Source organism: Arachis hypogaea, chromosome 15 (genome assembly GCF_003086295.3).
Source record: "Arachis hypogaea cultivar Tifrunner chromosome 15, arahy.Tifrunner.gnm2.J5K5, whole genome shotgun sequence".
NCBI classification, from domain to species: domain Eukaryota; kingdom Viridiplantae; phylum Streptophyta; class Magnoliopsida; order Fabales; family Fabaceae; genus Arachis; species Arachis hypogaea.
The window spans coordinates 35,197,122-35,218,118 of record NC_092050.1 but is presented as its reverse complement, the minus strand read 5'-3'; the positions used below and the strand labels follow the sequence as shown (position 1 = coordinate 35,218,118).

At 37.4% G+C, this 20,997-nt stretch overlaps 1 non-coding gene across 1 annotated transcript; it reads left to right on the top strand.

Moving 5' to 3' along the window:
- Positions 1-20,558: 20,558 nt before the first annotated feature.
- Positions 20,559-20,662, top strand: LOC112753942 (small nucleolar RNA R71). Its single transcript, XR_003178302.1, has one exon. It is a non-coding gene; the product is annotated as a small nucleolar RNA R71 (small nucleolar RNA).
- The last annotated feature ends 335 nt before the right edge of the window (positions 20,663-20,997 follow it).

The window sequence follows — 20,997 nt, the reverse complement described above, 5'->3', positions numbered from 1 at the left end:
TATAGGTCAAATAGATCTCTATAATCTTAAGCAAGTCCTAAGAGAGTGATTTCTTAAATTAAACAATATTTTATCGCAATTTAGTTTTAAAAATACTCAGTCTGATACATCTCTATTCATTAAGCAATCTGCCACTTACACTATCTATATTTTATGTTATGTTGATGATATCATCGTCACTAGAAGTAATACTTTTGAAATTGAATCTATGATTAAAGAATTGAATTATATTTTATTCTAAAAGACATTGGAGAATTAAGTTATTTTTTAGGCATTGAAGTTCGAAGAACAAGTGCTAGATAGTTACATATGTCTCTAACAAAGTATATTACTGATTTATTGTCTAAAGTAAATATGGGAAAGGCATCAGCTCTGTCAATTCCTATAGCATTTTTTCTACAATTATTATCTACAGGTTCTGAAGAATTTCAAAACCCTAAGCTGGACAGATCAATAGTTAGTAGTCTCCCGTATTTATCCTTTACAAGGCCTCATATATCCTTCTCCATTTGCATTCGAAGTCAATTCATGCATAAGCATTTGCTTACTCATTGGAAAGCTGTTAAAATAGTCTCGAGATACTTGAGTGGAACAAAAGAACATGGCTTTGGCTTTTACAACAACATAGACTTCAGAATCTATGGTTTTTTTATTCTAATTGGACGTGTGACCTAGAGGATCGAATATCAATTTTAGAATTGTGTGTTTTTCGCTCTAATTTAGTCTCTTGGTCTTGTAAAAAACTACACGTAGTAAGTAGATAATCGACTGAGGTAGAATTCAGAAGCTTGGCCTCTTATGAAGCTAAAATTGTATGGATTAAAAACTAGCTGATGGAGCTAGGAGTGAATTTTTAGACTGCACCTATGATATTGAAATGATCTTTTCTGATTCAAATGCAGTTACCATCCAATTCCCATTGTGTTTTCTCAAGCAAAGGGAGTTGTTGTGTGGGATCCAAAGGGAAACAAATATCTTGATTTCTTATTTGCTTATTCTGCTGTTAATCAGGTAACATGCTTGTAGATCTCAAATTTTGATTCGAAAATGGTGCCCAAATGAGTTATAGAAGTTAATTTCTAATTATTGAAGTGCCTGTCTTTTCCATAGAGACATTGTTATCCTAAAATTCTGAAAGCCTTAACAGTAGTCATATCTTAATGTTCTACATTTTCCAAGGTTATGGGGTTGAAGTAAATGTTTGCTTAGTGTGGGACTATGGCCTAGTACACAAGGAATATCTCATGACATGCTAAGCTGAAATCCACAATACTTTATGACTTTATTTTTCCTCCCCCAACCCCTTTTCTCTGTGGATATTAATAGTATTTGCAAAACTAAAGGGAGAAACGACTTTAGCTATGGCCTGAAGAATCTGTTTTGACATATATATATATATATATATATATATATATATATATATATATATATATATATATATATACAAGTTTAAAGGTTTCTATAAGGTATAAAGTTACAGATTTTACCATACAAGAGAGTCCCAGTCCGTCCGAAGATATATCCATGTGCATTGTAATTCACGTTGACAAATTCAATTTGTGATTTTCGGTATATATATATATATATATATATATATATATATATATATATATATAATTGTTGTTGGAGCATATAATCTTTGACATTATCTATTATGCCACTTCATCAAAGCTAGAAATACCATATATAATAATTTTGGTTGCGAAATATGATCAAGTTATTACTGCAGCGATCGGAACCTGGAATGAGGCCAGAAGAACTAGAAGCTTTATTACAAGATGCCCAACAGTCTCCTATTGATGCGAATAGTGGCCATGGATCAACACATTTTCCGAACTTAGATGTGGTATGTCCTTATCTATTCCTTGTTTCATAGTTTTTTACTTGCATTTACATTAATTGCTATGGCTGAAAATGTTTGTTGGCTTTATTAACACTGAAGTTGTATTGCTATGGGTGAAACTTGTATTCTGAAGTGGTATAGCCATGTTATTTTTTTAGTATATGCTTTCTTGGTTTACTATGACTACGTGTTCCATTTAATTTTTATAATTACGAATGTCATTATGAATATTTCTTTAACTACTTTTCTATATAATTATGCAGGGTAACAATGAAGATTAAGCAATGAAGATAAAGCTGACTATTATTGTGGTTTATTGGCTAAGATAGAATGCTACTTAGAATCTTTACATGTATGGTTGACTAATGATTTTTATTAGAAGATACTTTTATTGGCTAAGTGATATTATGGTTTTCATATGGCTATGCTTACTTTAGTTTGAGCATTCTAGTACTTTTGGATAATGTTATAAATATATTTTGGTTAGAGACAATTTTTATTATATAAAGTAATTATTTAGTATAATTATGTCTTTATTTTTATTTTGTAATATTTAATTACTTTATACATGTAATCATATTAACTATTATGTTGTATTAATAATTATTAGATAATTATATATATATACACAGAAAAAAAAAAAGAGGGACTTAAGGCTACGCTTATATAGAGTAGCTATAGTATACGAAAAAAAAAAGAGGGACCTAAGGCTACGCTTATATACAGTAGCTATATTATACGGAAAAAAAAAAAGAGGGACCTAAGGCTACGCTTATAAAAAGTAGCTATAGTATCCACTGTGGCTACGCTTTACAAGTGATGCAGTAGCGTTAAAAAGCGTAGCCTATTCTGGAAGAACGAAAGCTGAAAAGCGTAGCCTTTGGTCACGGAGAGCATCACTTGAAAAGCGTAGCCTATTCCTAAACGCCAAAAGCGTAGCCCTTGGTGCAGAAAAGCGTAGCCTTTGAGAATAGGCAACGGCCGAATAGGAATCACCCTGAAAAGCGTAGCCGTAGCCTAAAAAGCGTAGCCGTAGCCTAAGGCATCATTTTTTTTCACTTTTGGCTACACTTTTCAAGTGTACCTGAATGAGTGTTTTTCTTGTAGTGTTCCTTCTTGATTTTGTGCTATGATTGAAAACATGCTTCTTTGATCTTATATTTGCTTATTATTAATCCTCTCTTATTACCATTAGATGCCTTGATATGTGTTTTAAGTGATTTCAGAGATTACAGGGCAGGAATGGCTCAGAGGATGGAAAGGAAGCATGCAAAAGTGGAAGGAATACAAGAAGTTGGAGAAATTGCTAAGCTGTCCAGCTTGACCTCTTCGCACTCAAACAGCTATAACTTTAGCTAGAGAGGTCTAAACGATAGGGTTCCAGTTACGTTGGAAAGCTAACATCCGGAGCTTTGATTTGATATATAATATGCTATGGTTTCCATGACGCTAGAAGACGCGACTGCGTGCTCCATGCGGCCGAGTCGCAGTGACGAAAATCCAGCGTGATTGAATTCGAGACCAGCGAATTCTGGGCTGTTTCTGACACAGTTCTCGGCCCAGAAAACACAAATTAGAGGCTATAAAGTGGAGGAATGCATCCATTCATAAAAAAGGCTCTCACATTCACAATTTTAGGAGTAGATGTAGTTTTTAGAGAGAGAGGTTCTCTTCTCTCTCTTAGGATTAGGATTTAGGACTTCTCTTAGTTTTAGGAGTGACTCTCAATCCCAGGTTCTTTATTTTTATTTATTTTTCCAATTTAATTTATGAACTTTTCCATGTTATGATTTGAATATTTTATTTATTATAATTTGAGGTATTTCAGACTTATGATTGCTCTCTTTAATTTATTAATGCTCTGTGTTTATCCAAGTTATTTTTCATTCAAGTAGACTTTCTTCCCTTTTGGCTTTGGTTAAATAATTGGAGACTCTTGAGTTATCAAACTCATTGTTGATTGAAAATTGGAATTCCTCAAGAATTAATTCGAGTTCCACTAACTCTAATTTTTCCTAAGGAAAGACTAGGACTTGAGGAATCAGAATTAATTCATCCACTTAACTTACCTTCATAGTTAGAGGTTAACAAAGTGGGAGAAAAATCCAATTCTCATCACAATTGATAAGGATAACCAGGATAGGACTTCCAGTTCTCATACCTTGCCAAGAGTTTATTTTACAGTTATTTATTTATTTTTATTGCTTGAAAATATACCTGTACGCATTGCCCAAACTCCAGAACCCTAATTTACAAACTCATAACTAATAATAAGAACATACCTCCCTGCAATTCCTTGAGAAGACGACCCGAGGTTTGAATACTCGGTTATCAATTTCAAAGGGGTTTGTTACTTGTGACAACCAAAATGTTTGTATGAAAGAACTTTTGAAGGTTTAGAAACTATACTTGCAACGAGGATTTATCTGCAAATTTCTAGACCACGCAAAAGTTCTCTCATCAAAATGGCGCCGTTGCCGGAGAATTGCAAACGTGTGCCTTATTATTGGTTATTGTAAATATTTTTTGCTTTTTGTTTGTTTATTTGTTTTTATTTTTGTTTTTATTTTTGCTTTTTCATAAATTAAGAGGTTATTGGTTTTTATTTAGTTATTAAAAATTTTTTTTTAAATGTTCATCTTGATCTTCAAGTTGTTCTTCGCGTTCATCTTGACCTTCAAGCTGTTCTTAGTTGTTTTCTTTGTTTTGATCTAAAAATTTGAAATTTGGTGTCATTTTATTGTTTTTCTCTTTCCTCATTAAATTCAAAAATATTTTTAATTAATTTTTTTTGAAAAAAAAATTTCAGATTTTTATTTTTAAAATTTTTATCTTATCTTATCTTATTTCAAAAATCAAATTTCAAATTTCAAATTTCAAATTTCAAATTTCAAAAATTTAAAATTCAAATTTCAAAATTCAAATTTCAAAATTTCAAATTTCAAATTTCAAAATTTAATTTTCAAATTCAAAATTTAAATAACCTTTTAATTTACATTTGTTTTTATTTTCATTTTTAATTTTTATTTTGCTACTATGAACTCTCACCCCTTTGGCTATGAGTCTGGTTACAATTATGTTGCAGGAAGAAGAAATTACAATGAGAACATGCATCAAGGTTGGAACAATCAAAGATGGGAGGAGCCACAAGGATTTGATCAACCCTCATGGCAACAACCACCTCCAATGGACTATCAACAACCACCACCATATGCCTATAAACCCTCTCCTCAACATGACTTTGGACCACCATACTCACAAGCCCCTTTTCACCATTCACCTCCATATGACCCTAACCCATATCCACCATACCTTCAACAATCAACCCTCAAGCTCTAGTGCACTTCCTTTTCAATCATAGAATGATCTCCCCATCCCACCACCACTTCAATATTTACCATCTTCATATCCATCAATCCAAGAGCACTATGATCCTACCTATGATAGCCGAGCGCAACAAGAATCAACAGATCATCTCAAGGATCAATTTCATGCAACCCTTTATCAATTAAATCAAGCGATAAGTCAATTAGGTTCCCGACGCTCGGACACTCAAAGTGCTCCCATGGCTACATATGAAGAATCAATAAAAGAGCGTAGCATGAAGAAGATACTAGAAACTCCAGTGAACAGTACGGGGCATGACTTTGTACTGGAACAAGTAGAGAAAGCCGGAATTATTAAAGAAGAAGAAGTGGTTGAAGACTTAGGAGATGCTGAACCTCCATGGGAAAGTCCAGTCATAGAACCCCCTTCCAAGGTGTTTGAAATTGATGCTGAGGAGGGTGTACAACCTCCAAAGCATATCACAGTTAAAGACTTGAAAGAGGCTGATCAAGAGATGGAAATTCAAGAAGAAGAAGCACAACCTCCCATGCCCTTGGAAAGCAATGAAGAGGAGATTGAATTGGAAGAAAGCTGCCAAGAGGAAGAGGTTGAAATTGAAGAAGCTTGCAGAGAGGTGGTAATTATCAGAGAAGAGCACAAGGGAGTGGAGCTTGCAATTTCATTGAAAATACCTCCCCCTAAGTTGCCATCATCCTTCACAACATTCAAGTGGGTAAATTTTATATCTCTTAGCTTTCTAATTCCACTTGAATATGGGCTACTGGAGACGGATGGTCAACTTATTAGAGCTCTTTGTGGCATTAAGAGTAAGAGGAAGATGGTCAGTGGTAAGAATTGTCCTGCAAGGTTCATCATGGTTGGAAGCTTTAAGTTTAAATGCAAAGGTTGGTGTAAAGCTCAACTGAATGGGTCTAGGAAGTTGTTTGGCCGCTTACGTGAGAATTCAGACTGCTTGCCACCCGGATGGAACAATATTGCTCAACCAAAAGATGGGTGCAAGGGCAAGGTCTGGGACCCCGGAATCCATTCTATCAATAACCACTCTTGGGGCCTAGTCACTTGCTTTAACTTACTTGAAGGCTTTCTGCGCCTAGTTTGGAATCCCGGAGGTTACTGGAGATACAAACATTGGTGGAGATTCCTGGATGAGTTCAAGCACAAGCCATCATAACAGGAAGCTCACCAAATGTCCAACTTAAGGACTCTAACTAAAAGTGCTAGGTGGGAGACAACCCACCATGGTATAATCATTCCTTTCTCAATTTTAATTTTATTTAGTTTTGTTTATTTTTTAATTTTATTTTATTTTGTTATATCGAACCTGGAGTTTTGCATCACATTCATATTAACACTGCATTCTGCATTTTTCAGATTACAAAAAAAAAAGATTTTCGCAGCGACGCGACAGCGTCGCCGACGCGTCCGCGTCGTATGTGCGTTTGGAAGAAAATGAGGATGAACAGAGAGTCACGCGAAAGCGTGGCTGGAGGCGCGCTAATGGCACAAGTTGATCCACGCAACCGCGTCACTGACACGGCCGCGTCATTTGGAAAAATAGCTTCCCATGCAATCGCGTCACCCACGCGACCGCGTGGCTCTGAGAAGTCGACGTAAATGGGTGTATGGCAGAAAGTTGAGCTGGAGTTGGGCTGGACTCGTGCTAGAAGCCCAAGCCCTACCACGCGAACGCGTGCCCCACGCGGCCGCATCGTTTTCAGAAAATGGCCATTCACGCGATCGCGTCAACCACGCGACCGCGTCACCCAGAATTTTGGCAAAAAGAGTTTCGAATAGAGAGTTGTGCGACCGCGAGGCTGCACTTGCGCCAATCGCACTAAACAGGCCACGCGATCGCGTGACCCACGCGTCCGCGTCACCTGACCTTCTTGCTCACCACGCGATCGCGTCACTCACGCGTCCGCGTCACAAGCGGCGCACAAAATATCCAGATCAGCCAAATTTCTTATCTTTTCTTCTTTAATCCTTATTTTTTATCTTTTCTTATTTCTTTCTTCTTCCTTTCTTATTTTCTTTCACCTCCATTTTATTTTACTTAATTTATTTGCATATTTCATTCATTATATCTTAATTTTGTGCATATTTTTATTTTCTTTTTTAAAATTAATTATTTCTCCTTTGGTGTTAAAATTTTCTTATTTAACTATTGCATTTTCTCTTGAATTATTTTGGGTGCTTCATGACTTGTTTTATTCTAATTGGGTAATATTATTCAAATCAATGCTAATTTTTATGTTACTGATATTCCTTTTGCATTGACATGAACTTACATTGTCTTTCGTTACCCACTCTCTTCCCCATTGTTGCAAATTTTGCACCACTGGTATGCCATGGCTTCTATTGTTTTCTCACGTACATGTTGAAGCTTCCATGTAAATGAGACCCTTACCAATTGGCATTAACCCAACCATACTTCATTTATTTTCTTATCTCTATTATTGGGTTACCTTTCTTCCCTTTTTCTTTCAGGATGGCCACCAGAAAGAGAACCGAAAGACGTTTACATGGGGAGATAGACAAGTCCATCTGCACAAATCTTTGGAGAAAAGCATCAGTTGGAGCAGCCCATCCACTTGTACATCTTAACATGCACCGAGGACGGCGCAATCTTTAAGTGTGGGGAGGTCGATACCGATCTCCATGGGTTAGTATTTTCTTTTCAACACCATTGTTTTATTTTCTTTGTTTGTTCATTATTGCATCTGCATATTTAATTGCATGTTTGTTTGATTTTATGCATTTAGCTATTGCTTGGTTGAGAAATAATAAGTTTCTTTTTAAAGACCCTATTTTTGAAAAATTTTCACTAATTTAAAATCAAAATTTTTGTGTTAAACTTATCAGAAGTTGTATTTGGAACATGATTTTTGAGCTAAAAAACACACAACCTGTGAGATTTTGAGCTTATTTACATGGTTACATTATTTAACCATAAATTTTTATTCTTGTGTGTTTTCTTCTCTATGATTGTAATCTATATTTTGTTCCAATCTATATGTCCATTATTTAGTGTATTTACATGCTTGCATATGATTGAGGCCATTATTAGTTATTAGCTCACTTATCCCAAATAAGCCTACCCTTTAATTCACCCTTGTTAGCCACTTTGAGCCTTTTAATCCCCTTCTGTTCTATTTTACCACATCACTAGCCTTAAGCAGAAAAACAAAAGTAATATCCCAATTGAATCTTTGGTTAGCTTAAGATAGAGATTGTGCATCAACTAAGTTTGGGGAAACTGTGGGAACATGGGTTAATAAGGGAATGTATCATGTTTCTAATTTATTTGATCGAATATTGGGAATTTGGGAACCTACTCATAAAAAACCAAAATAGAAAAATAATGGAAAATCCATGTGCATTGATAAGTTATGTTTGCTTTTATTTTAAAAAAAAAGAAAAAGAGAAAAGAAAAAAAAAAATATATATATATATATAATATAAATAAATAAGGGGACAAAATTATCCCAATGCTAAGTTAATGAAAATATCAATGCACATGTGACAAAAGTAAAAAAATATCAAAATTTGGTACATGAGTATGGGAATCATACAAAAGTGGGAATTATGGGTAGCTAGGTATGATTTTAAAATTATATAGAGTGTATGTATGTTAGGTGAGAACTTAGGTTAGTCAAAGATTCAAATTATAGCTCACTTAGCCATATATATATCCTTACCTTTACCTTAGCCCCATTACAACCTTGAAAAGACCTCATGATGTTTGCATTTGTATGCTAAATATTTGTTGATTGGTTAGATGAAGAACAAAGTTTTAGAAAGCATTGTTAGAGAAGACTAGAGTGAATTACCCTATACACTTGAGAGATTAGAGTAATATACACTTCTAGTGAGGGTTCAACGCTTAAATTCTATGTTCCCTGCTTTCATGAGCTGTCTTCTTACAAGTTTACTTGCTTTTTATTGTATGATTTGAATTAGTGGAAATTGGTTTGTATTTGTCTTGGAGAACTTATTTACTCTTAACCAAGTAGGTAGAAACATTTTGCATGTAGTTGCATTCATATAGATAGGTTGCATTTCATACATTCTACTACTCCTCTTCACCTTTATAGCTTCTCTTGAGCTTAGCATGAGGACATGCTAATGTTTAAGTGTGGGGAGGTTGATAAACTACTATTTTATGGTTTATCTTGTGCTCAATTGAGTGGATTTTATCAACCCTTTACCCACTTATTCATAATATTTGCATGGTTTTATTTTTCCTTCTTGATTTTGTGCTATGATTGAAAACATGCTTCTTTGATCTTATATTTGCTTATTATTAATCCTCTATTATTACCATTAGATGCCTTGATATGTGTGTTAAGTGATTTCAGAGATTACAGGGCAGGAATAGCTCAGAGGATGGAAAGGAAGCATGCAAAAGTGGAAGGAATACAAGAAGTTGGAGAAATTGCTAAGCTATCCAGCCTGACCTATTTGCACTCAAACGGCTATAACTTTAGCTACAGAGGTCCAAACGATGCGGTTCCAGTTGTGTTGGAAAGCTAACATCCAGGGCTTCAATTTGATATATAATATGCTATGGTTTTCCTAACGCTAGATGACGCGACTACGTGCTCCATGCGGCCGCATCGCATTGACAGAAATCCAGTGTAATTGAATTCGAGACCAGCAAATTCTGGGCTGTTTCTGACCCAGTTCTCGGCCCAGAAAACACAAATTAGAGGCTATAAAGTGGAGGAATACATCCATTTATAAAAAAGGCTCTCACATTCACAATTTTAGGAGTAGATGTAGTTTTTAGAGAGAGAGGTTCTCTCCTCTCTCTTAGGATTAGGATTTAGGACTTCTCTTAGTTTTAGGAGTGACTCTCAATCCCAGGTTCTTTATTTTTATTTATTTTTCTAATTTAATTTATGAACTTTTCCATGTTATGATTTGAATATTTTATTTAATATAATTTGAGGTATTTCAGACTTATGATTGCTCTCTTTAATTTATTAATGCTCTGTGTTTATCCAAGTTATTTTTCATTCAAGTAGACTTTCTTCCCTTTGGCTTTGGTTAAATAATTGGAGACTCTTGAGTTATCAAACTCATTGTTGATTGAAAATTGGAATTCTTCAAGAATTAATTCGAGTTCCACTAACTCTAATTTTTCCTAAGAAAAGACTAGGACTTGAGGAATCAGAATTAATTCATCCACTTAACTTACCTTCATAGTTAGAGGTTAACAAAGTGGGAGAAAAATCCAATTCTCATCACAATTGATAAGGATAACTAGGATTGGACTTCCGGTTCTCATACCTTGCCAAGAGTTTATTTTACAATTATTTATTTATTTTTATTGCTTGAAAATATACCTGTGCGCATTTCCCAAACTCCAGAACCCCAATTTACAAACTCATAACCAATAATAAGAACATACCTCCCTGCAATTCCTTGAGAAGACGACCCGAGGTTTGACCATACACCAATTTATAGGGAGAAGTACTTGTTGACCCTCTTGGTGAATTTTGATAGGCCCACAATACTTGACTCAAAGTCTCATGACAAGTTTGAGGTCTACTACCAATTTGTTTCTTGATCAGATTTATCAATATTTTATTTGCTGTCTCGACTTGCCCATTGACTTGCGCATAATATGGGGTGGAAGTAACCATATTAATGTTGCACGAAGTTGAAAAATTCTTAATTCGCTGACCAGTGAATATAGTCCCTTGGTCAGTACTCAAGGTTTGGGGAATTCTAAATCGATGGATTATATGTACCTCGATAAAGACTATTACTTTATTTTGCCCAGCTTCAATTAAGGGAACAACTTCAACCCACTTCGTGAAATAATCAATTGCTACCAAAATAAATTTATAGTTTTTCGACGAAGGAGGGTGTATAAGTCCAATTAGAACTAAAGCCCATCCTCGAAAAGGCCATGGTTTAATAATTGAATGTATTTCAGATACTGATATCTGTTGTACCACTCCATGACATTGACATTCTTAGCATGCTTTCGCATAATCGATGCAATCCTTAACCATAGAAGGCCAATAGGCATGATTTTGACGTAACACCCATTTCATTTTCATCCCAGCCTGATGTGCCCCACATATACCTTTGTGAACTTCCCCTAAAGTTATATCCTAATTGGCTTGACTTAAACATCTCGAAAGGCTTCCATCAATTCCTTTCTTATACAACTCGTCAGCCATCAATACAAAATCATTGCTTTCAAATTTACTTTCCATTCAACTTAAACATTGGGATCTTTTAAATAAATGGCAATGGGTTTCTTCCAATCATCATCTTCCCATTCATCCAAACACAAAGCCTCTCTCTCATCAATTGGCACTAAAATCTGACAAATTTTTGTTAGTTTTCTTAACATTTCTGAGAATATCTTATATCTCGAAGCAATTTGGGCCAACTCATTGGAAATTTCATTTTGAATTCTTAGAATATGAACTAACGAAACTTTCCAAAAAGAAGTTAACAGTTCCCATGCCGTCGCTAAATACTTTTGCAACTTCTCATTGTTACATTTAAACTCCTTTGATAACTGTTTCAAAACTAACTAAGAATCCCCAAAGATTTGAATTTTTAAAGCCCCTTTTTAAATCAAGATTTTGAGACCCAATATTAAAGCCTCATATTCGGCCACATTATTCGAACAAGGGTACCTCAACTCAAACAAAAATTCTGGTGGAACCCCCTTTGGTGAAATAATTAAAATCCCTACACCAACACCGTCCTTATGTTTTGAACAATCAAAATACAATTTCCAATCATCAATATGAACATCAATTATGTTGCCTCCTGGTCATTCAGATTATTTGAATGGTCTACCAGAAAATCTGCAATGACCTGACCTTTCACAGCCTTTGCTGGAACATACTGTAAATCGAATTTTGTTAAAGCCAACATCCATTTTCCTACTCGACCTCTCAACATTGGATAGGTCAACATATATTTAATTAGGTCAGTTTGTGCAATAATTTTCACAAGTTTGGCAATCATATAGCACTTTAAATTTGTGCAAGCATAATACAAAGAAAAACACAATTTTTCAATGGGTGAATACCTGGTTTCAATATCAGTTAATACCCGACTAAGGTAATAAACGGCTCATTCATGACCATTTTCATCATCTTGAGCCAACATACACCCAATTGTGTTCAAGGATGCTGCAATATATAATTTTAAAGGCTGATGAAGGTGAACGTTTGCCATTACTAGAGCTTTGGACAAATAAGCTTTAAGTGATTCAAAAGCCTCTTGATGTTCTTCTGTCCATTCGAACTGATATTCATTTTTAAGTTTCACCAAAGGTGCAAATACTCAAGTTCGACTTGAAAGGTTTGATATGAATCTTCTAAGATAGTTAATTTTTCCAAGAAAATATTGTACTTGCTTCTTTGACTTAGGGAGGATAAAGCAAAGATTGCATCGGCCTTATTCTTATCGATGGTGATCTGATGCGGGAAAAACTTGTCTCTCAACAAATCTTCCTTCGGCAAGTGTACCGAAGTTATCGTCAAGTAAAAATTCACAATAGAGTGAGGTCAAATCCCACAGGGATTGATTGATCAAGCAACTTTAATTAGAAGAATGTTCTAGTTGAGCGAATCCAGAAATTTGGTTGAGTGTTGCAGAAAATAAAATGGCGGGAATGTAAATAACAGAAAAGTAAATGCTAGAATTAAAGGAATGGAAGTAAATGACTGAAAATAAATTGCAGAATTATAAATGGGAATGGGGGATTTGCTCATAAAAGTAAATGGCAGAAATTAAAGAGAATGGGTAAGATTAGAGATAGGGAGTTCTTTGGGCTTAGGAGATGTTGCAATTCTCCGGATCAAGTTCATTTTCATCTCTTCCTCAATCAATGCACTCATTGATCTCCTTGGCAATCTTAAGTGATTGAATTACAATTCCTTGCAATTCAATCTCTCAAATCTTGATCAATAGCCAATTCCTTGGTCAATTGCTCATGAGAAGAGATGAAGTATGGCCACTGATTATAACACATGCATTTTCCAAACCAGGTATTGAGAGGGTTACAGTCACATACCCATCCAAACCCAATTTGGTCCAGCATGAGAAAGCATTTCTAGCTTGATCTCTTCATTCCTCTTCCAAGGTTCAAAAGAGATCCAAGTTTGAATAGCTTCTCTTCTAAGATAACTACTCAATTGGATGAAGATCGAAAGCTTTCAAGTAAAATCAAGAGGAAAGATAGAAGAAGAACAATGAAAATTAGTATTGATCCATCAAATTACAACAGAGCTCCCTAACCCAATGAAAGGGGTTTAGTTGTTCATAGCTCTTGAAAATAAAAACAAAGATGGAGAATACATCATAAAACTAGAAATTGCAAAGAAAGTAAATACAGAGAGTGGTTCTTCAGCCTCCAGAACTATTTTACAATTCAAAGCTACTCCTATATATACTACTCTTCTCAGCTTCTAGTTCACTCTTCAAGTCTTGGGCCTTTGGATCTTGAGTTTGAAGCCGTTCCTTTCTTTATTTGGGCTTGGCTTTACTTGTAGAGAGAAAGTGCGGAGTGGGCAGAGACTTAAGCTCAGGGCGTAAGGAGTGTTAATCATTTAGTGAAAGTCCAAGTTCGGGAACGTTAGTGAAACTTAACATTGTCACTAACGTTCCAATGCACCCCTTTTGCCTCACGTTAAAACCCACGTTAACTAGGTTAACGTGGCTTTTAACATTGCCTTGTCAACCTTCGAGAACGTTAGTGACACTCAACATTGTCACTAACGTTCCAGTGTGCCCCTTCTTGCTTCACGTTAAAGCTCACGTTAACTAGGTTAACGTGGCTTTTAACGTGGCCTTTGCCATCCTTTGAGAATGTTAGTGACATTCAACATTGTCACTAACGTTCCAATGTGCCCCTAGGTCTCACGTTAGAGTCTACGTTAACTAGGTTAACGTGGCTTCTAACGTGGCCATCTTTTAGCCATCCCAACGTTAGTGACAATATTGAGTGTCACTAACGTTGGCTCATTCTTCATTTCTCATCGTTAGCTTCCACGTTAACCCAGTTAACGTGGAAGTTAACGTGACTCTTGGGGGTTGTGTGGTTGCTTCAACGTTAGTGACAATGTTGAGTGTCACTAACGTTGTCGACAACTCTTCATCCTCTACGTTAGTTCCCACGTTAACCAAGTTAACGTGGGAGTTAACGTGGTACTTAGCACCATAGGCCAACGTTAGTGACAATGTTGAGTGTCACTAACGTTGGCTTCTCTCCCTCTCCCTTAATGTTAGAGGCCACGTTAACTAGGTTAACATGGCTTCTAACGTGGCCACTTATGAGTAAGTGCCAACGTTAGTGACAATGTTGAGTGTCACTAACGTTGGCTCAACTTCTTTTCTCCACGTTAGAGTTCACGTTAACTTGGTTAACGTGACTCTCTAACGTGGGCATTGATGGCTTTTTGAGAGTGTTATTGGCAATCACTTTTCTCATTAATCTTTGCTAGTTACCTCCCCTTTTCTTGCTCCTTTTTTGTCCTGAAATCAAGCAACCAAGTGCATCAAAGCTCTAGTCCAAGTCATGAGTAATGCAACATAATATTTGTCACTAAACTTATGCAAAATCCTCATGAAATCATGTAAAATGCACAATATATGTTTGAGTCAAGGCATAAGTGAATATTTACCCAAAACTAGCTTATTTCCTAAAGAAATGCATGAAACTAACCTAAAAATAGTAAAGAAAAGGTCCGTGAAACTGGCCAAAATGCCCTGGCATCACAACACCAAACTTAAAGCTTGCTTGTCCCTAAGCAAGTACTGGAACAAGAGAATGATGAATGGAATATCCAGAGGAATGAGTCATCCTTGTGGAAGTCATATTACTGATTTTATGGTGGTTTCATGCATAGCAACTTAGGTTTATTCCATTACTGGCTTTCAGACCTTTATCCTGTCCTAAAACACCCACTTTGTTCATATCCCATGAGACTTTTATTCATTGATCTTTTTATTGTTATTACAAGGGTTGTTTGTGTTATTTAGGCTAAGTGCTCTGTAAGGGGGCAACTCTTTAAGATAAGCTTTCAGCCAACACTCCCGAACCAGTTGGTTCAAGGTGCTAGGTGTTGAGGCACCCCTAAGGACTTACTCCCTCAAGCCTATCCCCCATACATACACACTACAGGCATTTAGTTTATTTATTTTCTTTTCTTGAGACCTTGGTGTCCATCACCTCTTTGGGTTACTAAGTGTTCTGTAGTGAAGGTTACTCTTGATAGTAGACTTTCAGCTGATAATCCCGAGTTAGTTAACCCAAGTTACCAAGTGATAAGGCACCCCTAAGAGCTTATTCATCCAAGTATATCCCTCACACAGGAGCACCACAGACACTTGCCTCAAGCTTAAAACCATTGATGCCTAGCCTTATTGCTTACTCTTTTTCTTTTGTTTTTCACTTCCATTGTTCTTTCCCTTTTCTCTTCTTAGGATCTTGTTATTAACTTAGTCTCATGAGTGTATTCAAAGCAAAGTACTCAGGATAGATAGTTGTCTTCCTAGCCTTGTGGTTGAACCAACTTAGCTAACTTATGACTACCCCAAAGATTCATGAATGCACTTCCACAATATGAACTCTACCCTGGTCTTTTGAAAACAATCATTCTCTTCTTCATTTGATTTAAAAGGGACAAGCTTACAAGTAAATAAGGGAGTGATGCAGTGACATAAAGACCAGTGCACATAGACTCTCTTCAATACCAAAAACTAAAAATAACATGTTTTGAAAAAGGTTATAACATGGAAGCAAGTTCTATTTCATACAAGATCTTCCTTATTTAAAACACAGAGAAAGATGGAACAAAGAAGGAACTCCACCACCTTTTACTGTTGTGGGTGTCCACGCTCTTTTCCTTGCTTGTCCTCCTTGTTTCCTCTTGCATTTCCTCGCATCCGTGCCAATCTTGCTTGCTTCCAATCCTCGAGTGCCTTCCTCACTGACTCATGACTCTCTTCCACCCTTTGTCTTTCCTTTCGTGCTAATTCATCCTTCATTTCATCATACTTGGCTATTCCTGGATGCAATATTGGCAGCTGTCCCACTAAGTAGCCGAGCCTGGCTTGAGTATTTATTTGATGTCCTGTTTGACTCATGTAAACTCCTTCTGCGAATGCCCTTTGCTCGTCCAGTAGTTCTTCCTGTTCTATTTGTCTTCGATGCATCTCATGTATGTGTGCCCCTTGATGTGCTTGGATGTTGATTAGCCTCTGGGTGGATTCTTGTTGCTCGTTTTGCCTTTGTTCCATCCTGTTGAATGCTTCTCCCCATTGTTGTCCTTGGCTTAGTTGCTGTTCCATCATTTGCCTTTGCCACTCCTCTTGCTGCCCCATCATCTGTAGTTGAATCTCTTTCTGTGCTCCTTGGCTTTCCAAATATTGTCTAGATAAGCCATCAATGGCTTCTTGTAATTGGTGCATGTCCAAGGTCTGTGGTGCTTGTCCCTCTAAGAGTTGTCCTTCAACTACTGGAGGGGCTGTCCTCTTTCTTTGCTTCCGTTGAGGCAGGGGAAGTGCTGCAGCATTCATCCTTCGGACCGTTATTGGAATGCCTTCCTTTATCCAAACGGGATCCTCATCTTCAAAGACCACCCTAGCTTTCTTGCATATTCGGTAAATAGTGCTGGGGTAACCTAATGTTCCTCTTGAGTCGCTTTTCTCTGCCATCTTTCTAATTCCTTGAGCTATGATCTCATGAACTTTGATTTCTCCTCCCTTGAGTATACAATGCAACATTGTTGCTCTCTCGAGATTCACCTCCGAGTTGTTTGCAGCTGGGAGAATAGACCTCCTCACTAGCTCGAACCACCCCTTAGCTTCAGGCGTGAGATCTGTTTTCTTAATGAACTTTGGTTTATTTCTTGCACCCCTTTCCTAGTCAGCTCCTGGTACACAAAGATCTAGTAAAAGCTGGTCATAATTGGGGTTGTTGTCCAATCTTGAGTGGTAACTTTCTTCTTCAAATGGTATAGACCGTAGCTTCAATGCCCTCATTACACTCATGGGACCAAAATCCACCATTGTTCCTCTCACAAAGCTTGTATATGACTCATCTTTCTTATCATACCTGACTGCATTTGCATAAAATTCTCTTATGAGATTTGCATTCACCTTAGTGACCGGGTCAGTGAGGAGCTCCCATCTTCTCCTTTCTACCTTCTCTGTGATTTCGGGGCATTCAGTCTTCTTAACTTGAAATCCCAGCTCATAAATATTTCCTTATCAACCATCCACCCGTATTGCAATGTATGATGCAAGCTTCTGAATCTCTTCTCATCATATGGGTGTTCTTCCATGGGTTCCTTCCCCTCCCTTCTCTTAGAACTTGAAGATGCCATGAATGATGATTTAATATGTGAAGGTGGCAAGGTTGTGGAGACTTTTGGTTGTTTAGGGTTTTATGGCAATAAGGAGAGTGAGGGAAGGAATGTTTATAATTGGCTGGGGGTGTATTGTACCGAAATGAAGAGTGGTGAAGGTGTGTGCTGACAATGAAGGGTGGTATGGACAAGGGTTGTTTATATAGAGAAGTTGTGAGAGAATGGAGGGTGTAGATTGATGAAGTGGTCACTTGATGGACGGTTGGGGTTATGCATGGCTAGAAAACAAGGATCATCACTTTATGATGGGGATTGCTCGATCTTCTAGGGGTTACTTTTTTTTCAATGTTGCATGGCAACATTTTCCAACGTATTCCCTCTTTAGAACAAGTGTGTAACCTTTCTTCTTTAAGTGGCAAAATTTTTCCCCATTTAATTGTCCAATCAATCCCTTTTTATGCTTCCTTTCCTTTCCTATAAAGATTTAAAATAAGAGAATTAATATAAAGAAAATTAAAATTCTACAGCTAGAATAAATTGAAAGAAAGGATTTGATTGTTTGTTTATGAATTTCAACTAACTAACTAACTATTGGTGGTTCCTTATATGCATTTTGGTGGCACCATGGGGTGACACCAAACTTAGTTTGAAGCACTGTGATGAAAGTTTTGTGTTCAAAGCTCCCAAGACTAGCATGCAACTTGGTTTGCTTTGAACACTAAACTTGTTCATCACTATATTCCGCATAAGAAGATTTTCACCAATTGTTCGTTAAGTTTGGATTGAAGCTCATAAAGATAGACTTATTCATAATCATCTGAAAGCATATAAAACATGGGTTGCCTCCCATGAAGCGCTTCTTTCGCGTCACTAGCTTGACGTTTTTCCTTCATCATGGTGGTTGGTAGTGCTTAAAGTCCTCCCCTCTTGCTGTGGATTTGTATCCATTGGTTGGATCAATAATCTCCATATGTTTCAGGGAAAGAACTCTGTTGATAGTGAAGACCTTGGGTAATTGAGATGGCACAGTAGGGAGATTAGGGGGAATATCTGGGAAGTAGGCTGAGACAACTCTATCCCCTGGAGAGAAGTCTTCTGTAGGGATCTTCTTGTTCCTCCATCTCCTTGGTACCTTCTTCTTTGTTTCTTTTGAGGTTGCCTTCCCCTTGGTGACCTCTTTTCTCCAAGGAGTTGTGATGCTGTCTTCACATGCCTCTAGAGGTTTGGGTTCCTCCAACTTTTTCTTGAGCTGTGGCGATTGCTGTTCTCCTTGTTTGTCAGTCAAGGGGGTCTCAGAACGAACTGGCTATGCTTCAGTGCTTGTTTCCTCCTTCAGTGTCTCATTATCATTTGTGCTTAGTTCCTTGTCCTCTTGATCTGTTTCTTGTGAGAGTTTGAAAACATTGAAGCTGAGTCGTTCATCATGGATTCTCAATATTAGCTCCCCTTTTTCTACATCAATAAGTGCTCTGGCCGTAGCTAGGAATGGTCTTCCCAATATGATTGGATGAGTGTGACTTTCTTCCATGTCCAGAATGACAAAGTCTGTTGGGAGAAAGTACTTCCCAACCTTTAGCAGTACATTTTCCACCACTCCTATTGCTTGCTTTTGAGTTTTGTCAGCCAGTCTGATAATGACATCTGTGGGCATTATCTCATTAATCTGCAGCCTCTTCACCAGGGATAAGGGCAGTAAGTTGATGCTGGCCCCTAAATCGCATAATGCTCTGTCGAACATATTTTCACCTATGGCACAAGGGATATGAAAACTTCCTGGGTCTCTTCTTTTTGTAGGTAACTCAGGTTGAATAAGGGCACTACATTCCTTGTTTATCACTATAGTCTGCCCTCCCTTGAGTGAGCTTTTCCTGGGAAGAAGTTCCTTCATATACTTGATGAATGCAGGCATTTGTTGAATTGCCTTGATGAATGGTATGTTCACATGCAGAGATGCAAACAAGTCTAGGAACCTTGAGTATATTCTTTTTCCCACAGCACCATTGAGCAGTTGAGGGAATGGTGCATAGAGCTTCAGCAGCTCTTGTTGTGAGATTTCTGGTTCTTTGTGCTCTCTATCCTCCTCCTTTGTCGAGTTGTCTTCAGGTTGTTTGCACATTTTGCCTTGCTTGTCTTCAATCTCTTGATCACTTGTAGTGACCATTTTGCAATCTTCCCATCTTACTTTCTTTGCTTCTCCTTTGGGGTTTTTCTCAGTGTCACTTGGGAAGCTATCAGTAGGTTTGGGAATCTTCTCAGCTAAATATCCCACCTGGAATTCCATCTTCCTAATGGTTTCTCCCTGGTTCTTAATATTGGCTCGCACCTCCTCTTTGAACAACTTATTTTCTTGAATCTCTTGGCTTATTCCTTCAAGTAAGGCTTCAATCTTAGAGAGCCTATCATCAATTGATGAGTGGTTCGGAGCAGATGTGCTGTTTTGGTTTTGATAAGTATGTGGAGAGTTGTTGTTGTGGGGGTGTTGAGATGTCCTCTGGGTCAATTGTTGGTGAGCTGCATTGTTGTTGGAGTTGTAACGTCTCTGGTCTTGGTTTTGATCTTGCTCACTTCCGCACCCAAAGCTCGGGTGATTTCTCCATCCAGGGTTGTAGGTCTTGGAGTATGGATCATAGTTTTTCCTTGGTGAATTCCCAATGTAGTTGGCTTGCTCCTGGCTCCCTTCTGCTTCTTGGTTTACTCCTTCTTGTGTTGTTGATGAAGTGGAGATTGCTGCTACTTGGTTCATCTCCATCTTCTTGGTGAGGTCAGCCAGCTGCTGGGTAATGAGCTTGTTTTGGGCCAACAGAGCATCTACATTGTTTAGCTCCATCACTCATCTTGTGTTCCCTCTTTCGGAAGCATAGAAGTAGTCGTTTTCTGCTACTGTTTCAATAACATCTATGGCTTCCTCAATGGTCTTCTTCTTGTTCAAGGACCCTCCAGATGAATGGTCTACTGCCTTCTTTGACTCATAAGAGAGCCCTTCATAGAAAATGTGCAGCTGGACCCATTCGTTGAACATGTCAGGTGGACACCTCCTTGTTAAGTCTTTGAACCTCTCCCATGCTTCATACAGAGTCTTACCATCTTGTTGCCTGAAAGTTTGAACCTCAGCTCTCAGCCTATTGATTCATTGAGGAGGGTAGAATCTTGCTAAGAATTTGTTCACCATATCCTCCCAAGTTGTCAAGCTCTCCCTTGGGAAGGATTCTAGCTACTTGGCTGCCTTGTCTCTGAGTGAGAAAGGAAATAAGAGCAATCTATAGGCGTCAGGATGAACACCATTAGATTTCACTGTGTCACATATTCTCAGGAAGGTGGTCAAATGTTGGTTTGGATCTTCTTGAACACCTCCTCCAAACGAACAGTTGTTCTGAACAAGGGTGATGAGCTGTGGTTTAAGTTCAAAGTTGTTGGCATGGATTGTTGGCTTTTGGATGCTACTTCCATAATTGCCTG